The following is a 12,902-nucleotide window of genomic DNA, read 5'->3' on the forward strand; positions in this document are numbered from 1 at the left end:
GAGATGTGGGGTGGCGAGGACTTCCTCTCTAAGCACATTCATGGCTTTCTGGTGTTCACCACGGAGGACAACTTGAACAAACTTTCCCAGTGTCGCCAGGTTAGAACCCATCCCCCGTGAGACTTTTTGTCAGTCCAATGAAATAGCCTAATCATTTACCAAAATATTTTGATTTATATTATGTTTTGGATGGAATCTTTAAAACGTGCCCTAGGCCGTATTACCAATTTGTTACAATCCATGGCCTTTACAAAGGGAGGACCATCCCCTTCGTTATGAATATCGGTTAAGCACACTTATCACTTGGATAGAAGAAATACTCTTTTCTGATTGGCTGGCGGGTTGGCTTTTAATTCTGAACAATGGGACACCTATGAAGTAGATCTGGAAAAAAAGTTTAATCGCTGTTCCATATCAATGCATGAATGGTAACTATAGTAACAACGATAGTAGGACGAGGGTTGAGCCTGGAGGCAGGCTTCGCAACAATGGAATCAACTGTAAACAAGCTAACTGTCCATGCTACTAGTGAGCTTCTTTTAAAACGGAACCGCGTGTTTCCTTTGCTTTACAGTGGCAACCGGGTGCCTTCGAGGTGTGTCCAGTAATACAGAAGTAATGGGACTCGGGCAGAGGCTGATAGTGGAAATAATTCCGTGGAAATGCATGGATTCCAGTTGCAGCTACTGGAAGCAACTCAAATCCATGCATTTCCACGGAATTATTTTTGGAATCTGATCCCTTGTCATACCTGTTAATTCGTACTCGTCGCTCGACTTATCGTGACTAAATTCAAGATGGCGGCGAACGGTAAACTTCCTCAAGGTACTGTCTGTAAAAATTGTCTTGTAAATAAACTACCAGTGCTTTTTCAAAGTTCTCAATGTCTCGTTTTAAATGTCAAGGCCCTCGGAAGTCTACCAATGAAGTATGGAACTACTTTGAGCCTCGTAAATGGTGTAAAACAGTGATTTATTTGCATGGCTAGGCCGATGCCCAAGGCACCCCCATCGAAAAACTGTTGGTAGCATCGGCTAACTAGCGCCAGCTTTCTGAGTGCAGGGGACAAGCCGAGATGAGCTATGAGACATACGTTCACACTCGGTATCATGTTTCAACACACTTTAGGTCAATATCACACCGGAATTCTCCTTTAATACAGACTTTTGTACATTTGCAGGCAATAAGTTCATAGCAGGCTTTAGATGCTTCAGCAAGTGAGGTCCAGTATGGTTCAAAACTGCCATCCTCTCTTTTGACCCACCTCCATTTAGATGGACAAGGCAAATGAGGAAAAGGCAGTAATACTTGGCCCCAAATATGATAAAGCACATATGTTAGGCAGCTGTGGCTTGCAGAGGATTTTACCTCTCTGAGTAATGACAAGTTGCTTCTCTCCATAGCCAAATGACTTAACCAAGATGTTTGAAAGGTATTGAAAAAGATCTGTTTTAGTTTGATCCACCCTTAGAAAGCTCTGCCAGTTTGCTGGCAGAGCTGCTTCAGCACATACACGCCTGCGGATCCATTTACCACACTTTGCTGTTGCAGTGCCTTTGACGGAGTCGGCAAAGTACCTGTCCCATACAAAGTCAACACGAGTTGATTTTGATGACACAAGAAAATATAAGGAAGGAACACTTGATGACTTCGCAGAGAGTCTGGCCTAGATCCATTGGGAAACGTTTATTTCCTGGTTGGTGGACGCTTGTCTTAAGTTTGAAATCATTGGAGTTCAATCACTAACGTTTAGTAATGACGTATGTTAACCATGGGGGACACAACGATAACGATAGGCTTGCAACTTAAATGTAAGCGCCCTCAGGAACACCCTCAGGCTGCAAAACATTAGCGTTACAGCTGGAATAATGATTATAAACTTATGCTAAAGCTAACACGATGTTTAAAGCCATAAACAACCGTAAATTGGGACCAATTTACCAAAGGTAACTTTAGCCTTTATAGGGCTATATAAAGTTGTACAAATGAATAGGTCGTTATTAGGATATTGTATGTGGATGTTGAACTATATAGGCTACTTTTTAGGTGACCAATGCACAAACGAAACCAGGAAACGGGCAAATATTATCAATGCTATGAATGTTTCAGTCGTGCACAGTGGTCTGTAGATGTGTGCATAGCATTCATTCATTCCGGCAGGCGCCCCTGTGGACATGCATGCGCCCTTAAAACAGCATCTGAATAACTCGCCACTGACTTTAGACTACGTTTTTCCTGGTCTGTGGTGGAATTGTTTTCTGAATATGCAAAATAGCACCAGGGAACGTTTGTGGCGGAGCACGCCTCCTCTTCTTGCTGAACCGCTAGTTAATTTCCTAATTTAAAGACGTGCGTCTGTAATCATCTGTGGAGGGAAAATTCCGCTGTGCGTCCAATGCAAAATAGGAATTATACAAGCGCCAGTGTACAAAGTCAATTGCGCTACGTGCAAGATGGAGCCCTAAGTGTGATTTTCTAATAAATGGTGGTAAATATTTCATGAGTAAACGTACCACCGGTGTAAGAAGTACTGATGCTCTTTTGCGAGACTGGATATGAAGTCCAAGATGTAAATCTGACGTAGTTTAACTCTTGGGATAAACAAGGAACCAGTGTGAATGTCTGCATACCGGCAGAAGAATCCAACACACCTACTCACCAAAACACACAAAATAGTCTCAATAAGGACACAACAGCAGTATTAAGTCTGGCTAAGTTATTGTACAATTGTTTTATTGAACTTTTTGTAGTCCCACGTAGTGTATTTTCCCTGTACCCAGAAGTTCACCACAGCACACTTGAGATCAAACACTTTTCTTGGGAGATTCCTCTGACAGGACTCTGAAATATGCCTGTATGGTCTAACCCCCATTTAAACCAGTAAATAAGGACAATTACGGACATAAAACCCCCAAAGTTCGCCCCCGCATCCCAGCATGCCCTGCGTGGGAGTTCGCAACCAGCATAGTCCAGCGCGCTGACGTTACATAGCTCCCACAACAAGACATTGCCGTCCTCGGCAATCATCACGCGTTAGCCTCATGCGTCGGCGGGAGTAGTCTGCCACTCAGTCAAGTCAGACAGTTCCGCCAACACACCGGGGAACCACAGCTGCTAGTGGTCCAATGCGGGCGTGCTAGCAACCACGTGGCTGTCGCCGCTCATCCCCAGCTCCCTCTCAGCAGCCGCCCTCAGACTGCACGTATCACCATTCATATCATCATTTTCGCCATAAAACCCCCAAAGTTCGCCCCCGCATCCCAGCATGCCCTGCGTGGGAGTTCGCAACCAGCATAGTCCAGTGCACCGACGTTACATTACAATGAGCCACTCACTTTGTCGTTGAGCCATGCTCCAGGTTCAAGAGTCTCAAGGTCCACTTTGTGTACAGTAATTCCACCAACAGTGATGCTTTCACTTACTGATATTTCCAGGGATTCAGTGGGCACAAGGAAATGAAGTGATGGCAAGGGATTGGCAGGGGATTCGTCAGAACGAGGTTCTTTAGCTAGAATTACACAAGACGCAGGATGTAAACAGGAAGTACAAAGACATAAATGACTAGGATGCAGAGTAAAACCAGAAAGAAATATAAAGACAATCACAAGACCCTACACCCATGTCTACTTTTCACTCAATGGTGGGCTTGTAACCAAAAGGTTGCTGGTTCGAACCCCGACCAGTAGAAATAGCTGAAGTGCCCTTGAACAAGGCACCTAACCCCTCCCTGCTCCCCGAGCGCCGCTGTAGCAAGACAGCTCACTGCTCTGGGTTAGTGTGTGCTTCACCTCACTGTGCTCTGTGTCTCCACTAATGGGATAAAAGCAGACCAAATTCCTTGTATATGCCAGTATACTTGGCCTAGAAACCTGATTTACATTTTACATGATTTACAATGCATGCAGTTTTGGTTGTATAGATTTTCAGGTTTAGTTTTTAACCTTAATGAACGATATTTAGAAGCGTAAAAGTACGCTAATCAAATGAGAGACAACCTTGCAGCATCTTTCCATTCCTTTGAGAAAATGAACGGAGTGGTCATATGATCCACACTATTAACTATTGACAGGGCTGTAGTACTCGAGTCTGGACTCGAGACCGTTTTTCTATGGTCTCAGACTCGCTAGTATTTGGACTTGGTCTTGTCTCGACCAAAAGCCAAATATGGCTTTTGGTCTCGACCGAGTCCAGGTGTCTTTAGGGCCATCAAAATTAACGTGTTAATCGCCGCGATTCATTTTTAAATACATAATGCGTTACAAAATATTAACACAATAGTGTTTACCTTTGTGGGGGGCTGATGTCACGTAACGGAAGCCGCAAAACCTAAAACCGCAAGCCTGAGAGTTTATTTTACTGTCTGTGGAGTTAGCTGAAGATGAAGAGGAACCAACATTTAGCCAATAAATAGTAGCTTTACTGCAAACTGCTCTTCACTCTTGTTAGATAACGTTTACAATGTCAAAATGCACCAACAGCAACAGTTACATAAAGATGATACTTTTCGGGTCCTCTCCATTAAGATCCAACTTGAACGCATGCTACTCCATTTAATTGAGAGCGCGTCTGAGCGCACACGAGAGGGAGAGGAAACGATTGGCAGGCTCCAGCTGGCTTGTCGTTGTTGATGATAATTGATATATCCTTTTTAATATAAGAAACTTAGAAAAGGAAGGCAACAAAGACGAGGTTAGAGGAGATTGCGGATTTATCCGATTTCCACTACTGACCAGTTATAAACTGAGAGCCAGGGCACTTTGACATGTAGGCTGCACTCACTGTGATTTGAAAAATGGACAAAAATATGAAGAGTTGTCTTTGCCTTTGTGTAATGGAACTGGTGAGTCTTGAAGACTTCAATAATTTGTTTACATGAAGCACATATTATGCCGATTGAAACACATTCCACTCAGCTAGGACCCATATCATCATTGCATGTAACATGCTGTTGTTGCTGTTGCTTTGACACTGTAAAGGTTGGGAAGAATAAAAAGCAGTGAAGTAACGCTACCTTATTATACGGCTCTTCACAATGCAAGTAGAATGCTCCATTGACTTGAATGGGATTTCCGAAAGTTCTAGCGGTCATTATTTCTTGGGAAAGGACCTGAAAACAAGAATGACCGCTGTCAATGGCAACGGAGTTTGCGCTTGGAACTTCATTCAAAAGTGAAAGCAGACGGTTGATCAGCTGTGTTCTAAAGAATGTTTGATTCAAGTTCAGCGTGTGTTCTTAACTATTTGTTTCTCAGCAAAAGCCACGACGAAACGGTAACAAATAAGTGTAAAGAGACATATCATGGAGTTTATTTTTTCGTTTTGGCAAGTAGCCGTATAATAAGCGTGAAGCTTATCATTCATTATGGGAAAATAAGTCCCTTCAGGGCGAAACAAGACCCCTCTGCTGGCGCGTCGGGGTCCGGTTCGCCCTTTCGGGACTTATTTTCCCCATAATGACCGGCGTTCTATACATTATCCCTTACTTACGCACAGTGCGTGATGCACGTGGTGGTAGCGGCGGCACTGTTCTGAGCTCTAAGCACAATACTGTCGGCACATCTCTTCACTGTTGCACCAATGCCATCAGTCAGGGGCACCCTTGCCATGTGATGTAGGAAAGAAGTTCCAGGTTGCATTTTTGAATCACATCTGGGGAGGGATAGCACAGAGGAGAAAGTTTTTAGTTTTTATACTGTTTGCTTGGACCGTCGGACCAAAAGTGTACAGTGTCAATGTTTGGGAAATCTATGTATATCTGTCAGGATTTGATCCATATAGGTCCAAATGGCTGCAGAATCATGGCACTTGGACTCTGAGACTGCAGAATCCTACTTTTTCATGCTTGGTGTAGAACATGCCTGTATGAAGTGTGATCTGTGGGAGGTTTTGCCCATAGTGACAGGATTGTACTTCTGTGCTGTATTTACACTTCCAGGCCTCAGAAGTCAACATGCTATCAATACAGTTATAGACTCTGTAGGATAAGAATGTGGAGAATCGACACGTTGGGGTGAAGATTCTGTATTTGGATGCAGCAACCAACAACCATCCAAGTACAGCTGTGGCATTTTTTCTGCAGGCTACCTGGCTACATGGTGTTCCATTGAAAGCATGCCCATGTTCCCACAGCCCTATGTCCCCTAACCCACCCACCCACACCTCAGGCCTAACCCTAGCCCTAATTAGGATTCCGCTGGTAACCAAATGTGGAAAAAATCCAAAAGGTATTTCCACAGTTCTTGCACCAATACATTGTTACAGTTATCATGTTTCCTTCATAATCTGTTTAGAAAAATTTTAATTTTCCCTGGAATTAGCATAAATAAAAATGGACAGCCTGCAATGTATTTTTTTACCGCACAAACCAGATTTATGTGGGTTATCGTGATTTGCTTCATTCTGGGGAGGCCAATATTCCAGAAATGCATCTTCTCCTTCCATGATTTCTACCTCCAGCCCAGCTTTAAGCTGTGTGTCTGCTTTGTACTCCTTTGTACCTTCAGCACACCCCTTGAGGCCTCATGTATGGGGCAAGCGTCTTTCAGGACCTCTAACCATGATCAACCAAACAAAATGAAGTGGAAGTCTTGGAATTCTTAGACCTGGTTGACCATGGGTAGAGGTCCCATAAGTCATGTGACTTGGCTTTGTTGCTGTACAGCATTTAAAGCTGAAAGTAGAGGTGCCATTTCTGGAACAACATCATTATGGTTGATCATGGGTAGCTATTCCAATGGCCATGTGCCCCAACCATGAAGTCAAAGACAGTGTGCTTAAAACTGGTAAGGTATTTAAGTCTGGGTCCTTGACTTCCACAATATCTACTTCCATTTCCAGAATATCTACTTGGCGCTTACCAAAACATCTGCGCCTCGGCCCACAGAAGTTCTGGAGACTGATAGTTGATATTCTGGAAGGGGAATGCCAGCTTCTATGTTTTCAACTTGTAATCCTATCTTAACTCATTGAGTGCCAAAAACGTAATATTATGTTTTTCCTTCCCATGCGTTGAGTGCCAAAAACGTAATATTACGTTTGTAGCTTTTTTTTAAATTACGAAACTAGACACTCTAACACACCTTATATGTGATTTTGGGAACTCTGTGATGAATGGAAATGAAATATATGACGATCGAAAACTCATGAAAACGCACAATCTGGACATTTTATCATAACTCGGTTGCCGCTTTGGGTCGAATCAGTGACGCATGCACGTCAGGCACGTGGGTCTATCACTAGGTGGCAGTCTCGCCAGGTCTCGCTGATCACTTCCCGGAAAGTTTACACAAGTAAGTAACAGGCAACACTTCATATTTCATGAAAGACGTTATATCTCCATTTCTAGAAAAAAACAGCGATTTTGATGAAAACTAGTCACTGTTTAGCTTGGGATTTCTCAGGAACAGAGGCGTGTAGAAATACACGGTTTGCACCCACCGAGAGCTTAAAGTCTCACCTTTTAAACGAGCCATTGTATGTGTTCATAGCTATAACAGAATATGCTGTGGCTGTACAAAAATCATCAACAATGGTGTAGATTGCTGGCACTCTAGAACAAAGCTCCCGAAAACAGCTTTGAGTTAAGCTCTATATTTATGTTGGCTTTATTATAGAGAGTATGTGGTTTTTAGAGAGGGACTACATATGATGTATTGACAAAAAGATGGCCAAGAAACTTAGACTGTTTTTAGTGTCAGGCTGACACATACTGATGACTTGCGCTAGCCTAGCACCTGCGAACTCTGCAACTAGAAGGACTTATGAAACGTGTTGAAAACGGTCTCCAATGATAAATATCACACTTGCTAACTTGGAAAAATCCTGAACCACCCCTTTAATGTCCCCCTGTGATGCCCCTGTGTGGAGGATCCACTTTTCTACATGGCCTCTGATTTGTTTGTAATTTTGTTGTTGTTTTTTTGTACTTTGGGCAGGTCCCACCATTGATGAACTGAATGTATCAAGTAGGTGTTCTAGAAAGACAAATACATGTGAAATATTGCTAACTAAAACTCAATGAAATACTAAGCTTAGGTAGGTATCTTAACTCACCTAAATTGGAGCCTGCTTTAGGGAATAAAATAGGCACAGTGGTGTGTCCTAGGACGTTTCAAGTCGTCCAGGTCCTTTCTCATCTGCTTTACTTCAGCCTTTGTCTCTGAGCTCCCGCCTCAGGTCCTCAACAGTGTTTTCAGGGATGCCCTCTGGTGTCAATGCTCTTGAGGTGGAGGGCTCCTCATGCAGCCTTGTACTACGGAGTTGTCGTTCAATTGCTTTTTTTCCGCACTCTTCATCATTTGTTTCAGGGTGTCACCCTACAAATGTTAGAGAAGAAAGGAAGAGTTTTATGAACAAATTAAATCAATAGGAGAAAATACGGAAATAACCTAGACCCATTTTCAAGTGCACGGATTAGTTACAAACCTGGGCAAATTGACTGAAAGTAACAAACCTCCTCATAGTGTGGATGTTTTCTCCTAGTAAAATACAGTTCTAAGGACTTCTATTATTAGTTAAATTATCCAGGTTTGTCATGAAACCATGTACTTCACAATACCTGCACTTTATGAATCTGAATGAGATGTTTATCCAGTCGTGAACATTCATCCGTGGTGCATTTAACCACTGGGCAGCGCAGCTTGCCGGTGTACCGCCCTGACTTGTGCCCTATAATTAATTTCCTTTTTTCCTTATTCTCAATCCTGTGAGTGTAACACACATGTCGTGACACATCGACCACTTTGTCAGGGCACAGAGGACACTGTCTCTTCATCTGAGTTTTGAATACATACCAGGTAAATCAGAAAAAAACACTGAACTCAAAGAAGAAACTGCAGAACCACCACATTAATAATATCTTCTTATTGGCAATAGTGAGTAAATGACAGAAATTCTACATACATTTCCAGAAAACAAACCACTTCTCATTAAAATGTACTTCCGCCTGTTTAGGTAGGAGACCCAGATTATCCATGTTGATTTCAAAATAAGATCCACTTACCTTTGCCATGGTTATCTTCCAAAAGAGCAACTGATTGTAGTAACATAGTATGTACCTTTTAGGATGGTCCACCTAATTAGAACTGGCCAATAATGGTTACAAAATTACTACATCCATATTTTACACTCAACCTTCCAAACTGATGACTAATGACAGATTCTACATACACTTCCAGAAAACAAACCACTTCCCATTAAAATGTACTTCCTCTCGTTCAGATAGGAGACCCAGATTATCCACATTGATATCAAAATCAGATCCACTCACCTTTGCCATGGTTATCTTCCAAAAGAGCAACTAGTTGTAGTAACTTGGTATTTATAGGTACTTTTTAGGACGACCCACCTAATTAGAACTAGCCAATAATGGATACAAAATTAGTACATTCATATTTTACACTCACCCTTCTAAACTGATGACTAATGACAGAAATTCTACATACACTTCCAGAAAACTAACCACTTCTCATTAAAATGTACTTTCTCCTGTTCAGGTAGGAGACCCAGATTATCTACGTTTAGTTAAAATAAATGTTAAAATAAAACAACCCCTACCAAGACTATCAATCTAAAGGGTTGACGAGCTGTGTGCGCCTGGAAAGACAATACAAGATGCTTTCTGAATAGCACAGCGAAGACGGCTCTGGTCATCCCATACCCTCCCCCCACTTCCTGTAGCCTTCCATTATGACTTGTTGCCGTTTTGGGACATTAAGCTTTTTCACGTTAAGCCCCCCTCCCCCACCCCCTTCTTTCACAAGCAGTGGGGGAGCGTGGGGCACAAAATAACACTTTTTGGTAGACAAAGGAGGGTTCTCCGCGCTTGTGTCGTTTGGCGACAATCCGGTGCAATCAGGACAGGCCAGACAGAGAGAAGGAGAGACGCCGGTGCAGCTCAGATGTCTTCTTCATTTTCTTTATTCTTTAGTAAAAGGTGCAGAACATTATTAAACTTTGATTAACGTTTCGATGTGTCGATGTTTTTGGCTAACGAACATCGAAACGTTAGTCAAAGTTTAATAATGTTCTGCACCTTTTCAGGTGTAGTGCCTTAACAGAAATACATTTAAATAACATTTGAACATCTCTTGTAAGATTTACTTGTCCCACTCAGTAAATTAAATACACAAATTAATTGTGTAATTTTCTCTGTCTTTATTGAGTTACCTCCAAAATTAATATTACAGTGTAAACATTACTATTTTTCAAGGAATATACACTGCTCAAAATAAATAAGGGAACACTTTTTCATAGGTGTATAGCATCAAGGTTATCAAACTTGTAAGCTATTGGTCTGGCCAGTTACATAACAGAGGGGGTTGTGAATCAGTTTCACCTGCTTTTGTGTCAAAGTTAACAACAGGTGCACTAGAGGGGCAACAATGAGACAACCCCCAAAACAGGAATGGTTTTACAGGTGGTGGCAACTGATCATTTTTCCATCTTTATCCTTCTTGAGTGATTTTTTATAAGTTTCACAGTTGGGTAGGGTCAGTGTCACTACTGGTAGCATAAACCAGTACCTGGAGCCTACAAAGGTTGCACAGGTAGTCCAACTCCTCCAGAATGGCACACCAATACGTTCCATTGCCAGGACTTCTGTGTCTCCCAGCGCAGTCTCAAAAGGAGATTCCTGGGGACAGGCAGTTGCTTTAAGAGAGCTGGGCAGTGTGGTAGAAGATCCTTTACCCAGCAGCAGGACCAGTATCTGCTCCTTTGTGCAAGGAGGAACAGTAGGAGCCCTGCCAGAGCCCTACAAAATGACCTCCAGCAGGCCGCTGGTGTGAATGTCTCTGACCACACTGTCAGAAACAGACTTCATGAGGGTGGCCTGAGGGCCCGATGGCCTCTAGAGGGACCTGTGCTCACTGCCCAGCACTGTGGAGCTCAATTGCCATTTGCCATAGAATACAAAATTGGCAGGTCCGACATTGGTGCCCTGTGCTTTTCACAGATCAGAGCAGGTTCACCCTGAGCACATGTGACAGACGTGAAAGGGTCTGGAGACGTCGTGGAGAACGTTATGCTGCCTGCAACATCATTCAGCATGACCGATTTGGTGGTGAGTCAGTGATGGTCTGGGGAGGCATATCCTTGGAGGGACGCACAGACCTCTATGGGCAAAACAACGGCACCCTCACTGCTCTTAGGTATCGGGATGAATCTTCAGACACATTGTCTGACCCTGTACTGGTGCAGAGGCCCCTGGGTTTCCTCTGGTGCACAACAATGGCCGGCCACATGTGGCTAGAGTGGGCAGGCAGTTCCTGGAGGATGAAGGAATTGATACCATTCACTGTCCCCCACACTCCCCTGACTTAAATCCAGTAGAACACCTCTTGGACATTGTGTTTTGGTCCATCCAACACCGGCAGGTTGCACCACAGACTGTCAAGGAGCTCAATGATGGCCGTGTCCACATCTGGGAGCAGACCCCCAGGACACCATCCGCCGTCTCATTGTCAAGCATGTGGGGTCCATATGAACTACTGAGTACCATTTTGAGTTGCTGCAATGAAATTTAGGCAAAATGGACTAGCTTGTCGCATCATTTTTTCACTTTTTTCATTGATTTTTGTGGGGGTCTTTGAATTCGGCCCTCTGTAGGTTGATCATTTTCATTACCAAAAAAAATAATGTGCCATCCTTTACCCAGTACACATTACCCAATCCATATCAGAATAGATATCCAGCATGAGTTTTGTCCCATTGAGATCTGAATAGCTTTCAGTAATTCAGTCTCACGTTTTATCAAAACAAGTAACTATTCTTCTGTGGCCAGAAGCATCCCACCTTTGCAGGACTCTTTTGGGATCCACTTCCATGTTTCTGAGGACATTTATGAGAGCAAGACCAGACAGCCTCTGTCAGTGCAGATTAGCTAGCCACTGGATATATCAGCATTTCATATAGTTTTGAATCTCATTGGTAGCCCTATTGCATCTCATATTGTAGGCTCATCTTCTGCTGGCTTAATTTCAAACGATAATTTAGTTTGTTGCCGCCTTTTCATTTTCGGTCATTAGAATGAAAATCACAGGCAGAAATGAACATGGCGTCAACTTTATTTTGAGCAATGGATTTGTGGGTATTGAAGTTTATGTGAGATGTGCGAGACACTGCGTTGTGTTCTTTAATTGGTTTAGGAAGCACTCCGCTATAGCCGACTACTTTCGTTTTGAGATGGCAGTGGTATCTGCAAGTATGTGTCACGTGACAGTCCGTAGATGCAATTATAATTGTCTCGTCTGCTATTTTCACATCAAAATGAAACGAAACTTTAAGAAAGAAATACCGAGGACATGACCTCAGTGTCCTCAATGGTAGCTATGGCCATGCCCAGACGCTCACCTCGTAAGCCCCACTCCAATACGATCCGATATGCCACCAATCTACAAAGGCTGGGGGTGGAAATAAGAAAGCAAGAGCAGTCAAGGGTCAGCGATATTTAGCAATTTGGCCAATTCACACAACTTCATTTGAGGCACTGAAGAAAATAAGTAGTGGTCTACTTACTTGGCAGATAATTGGCCGTTGGGTCCCTCTGGAACAGGTCTTTTCTTCCAGTTGGTTTTAGGCATGTGAAAAAATGAGTATATTTATTAGTACCAGAAAGTCATCCATTGCTGTAAGACCAGCGTGCCTTGGACTTCTCCAGTCCTTGGCAAACTCCACCTCCGACTCCCGACAACACAAACACTCCTCTGTAGCCACGGGCTGACATTGTCCACAGCTACACCACCAGTCCCCTGCACATCTGTTTGGTGTGTCTAGGACCTCCACAATCTCCGCAGCCTCTTCTGCAGCTCTTCAATTTTCCTCCATGACTTGTAGCTCCTCGTCCATGTATTCAGGCTTGATTAGGTACGGGCGACATTCGAAATTGAGCCACTCGGCGTTCG

This window comes from Alosa alosa, chromosome 3 (assembly GCF_017589495.1).
Source record: "Alosa alosa isolate M-15738 ecotype Scorff River chromosome 3, AALO_Geno_1.1, whole genome shotgun sequence".
In the NCBI taxonomy this organism is placed as follows: domain Eukaryota; kingdom Metazoa; phylum Chordata; class Actinopteri; order Clupeiformes; family Clupeidae; genus Alosa; species Alosa alosa.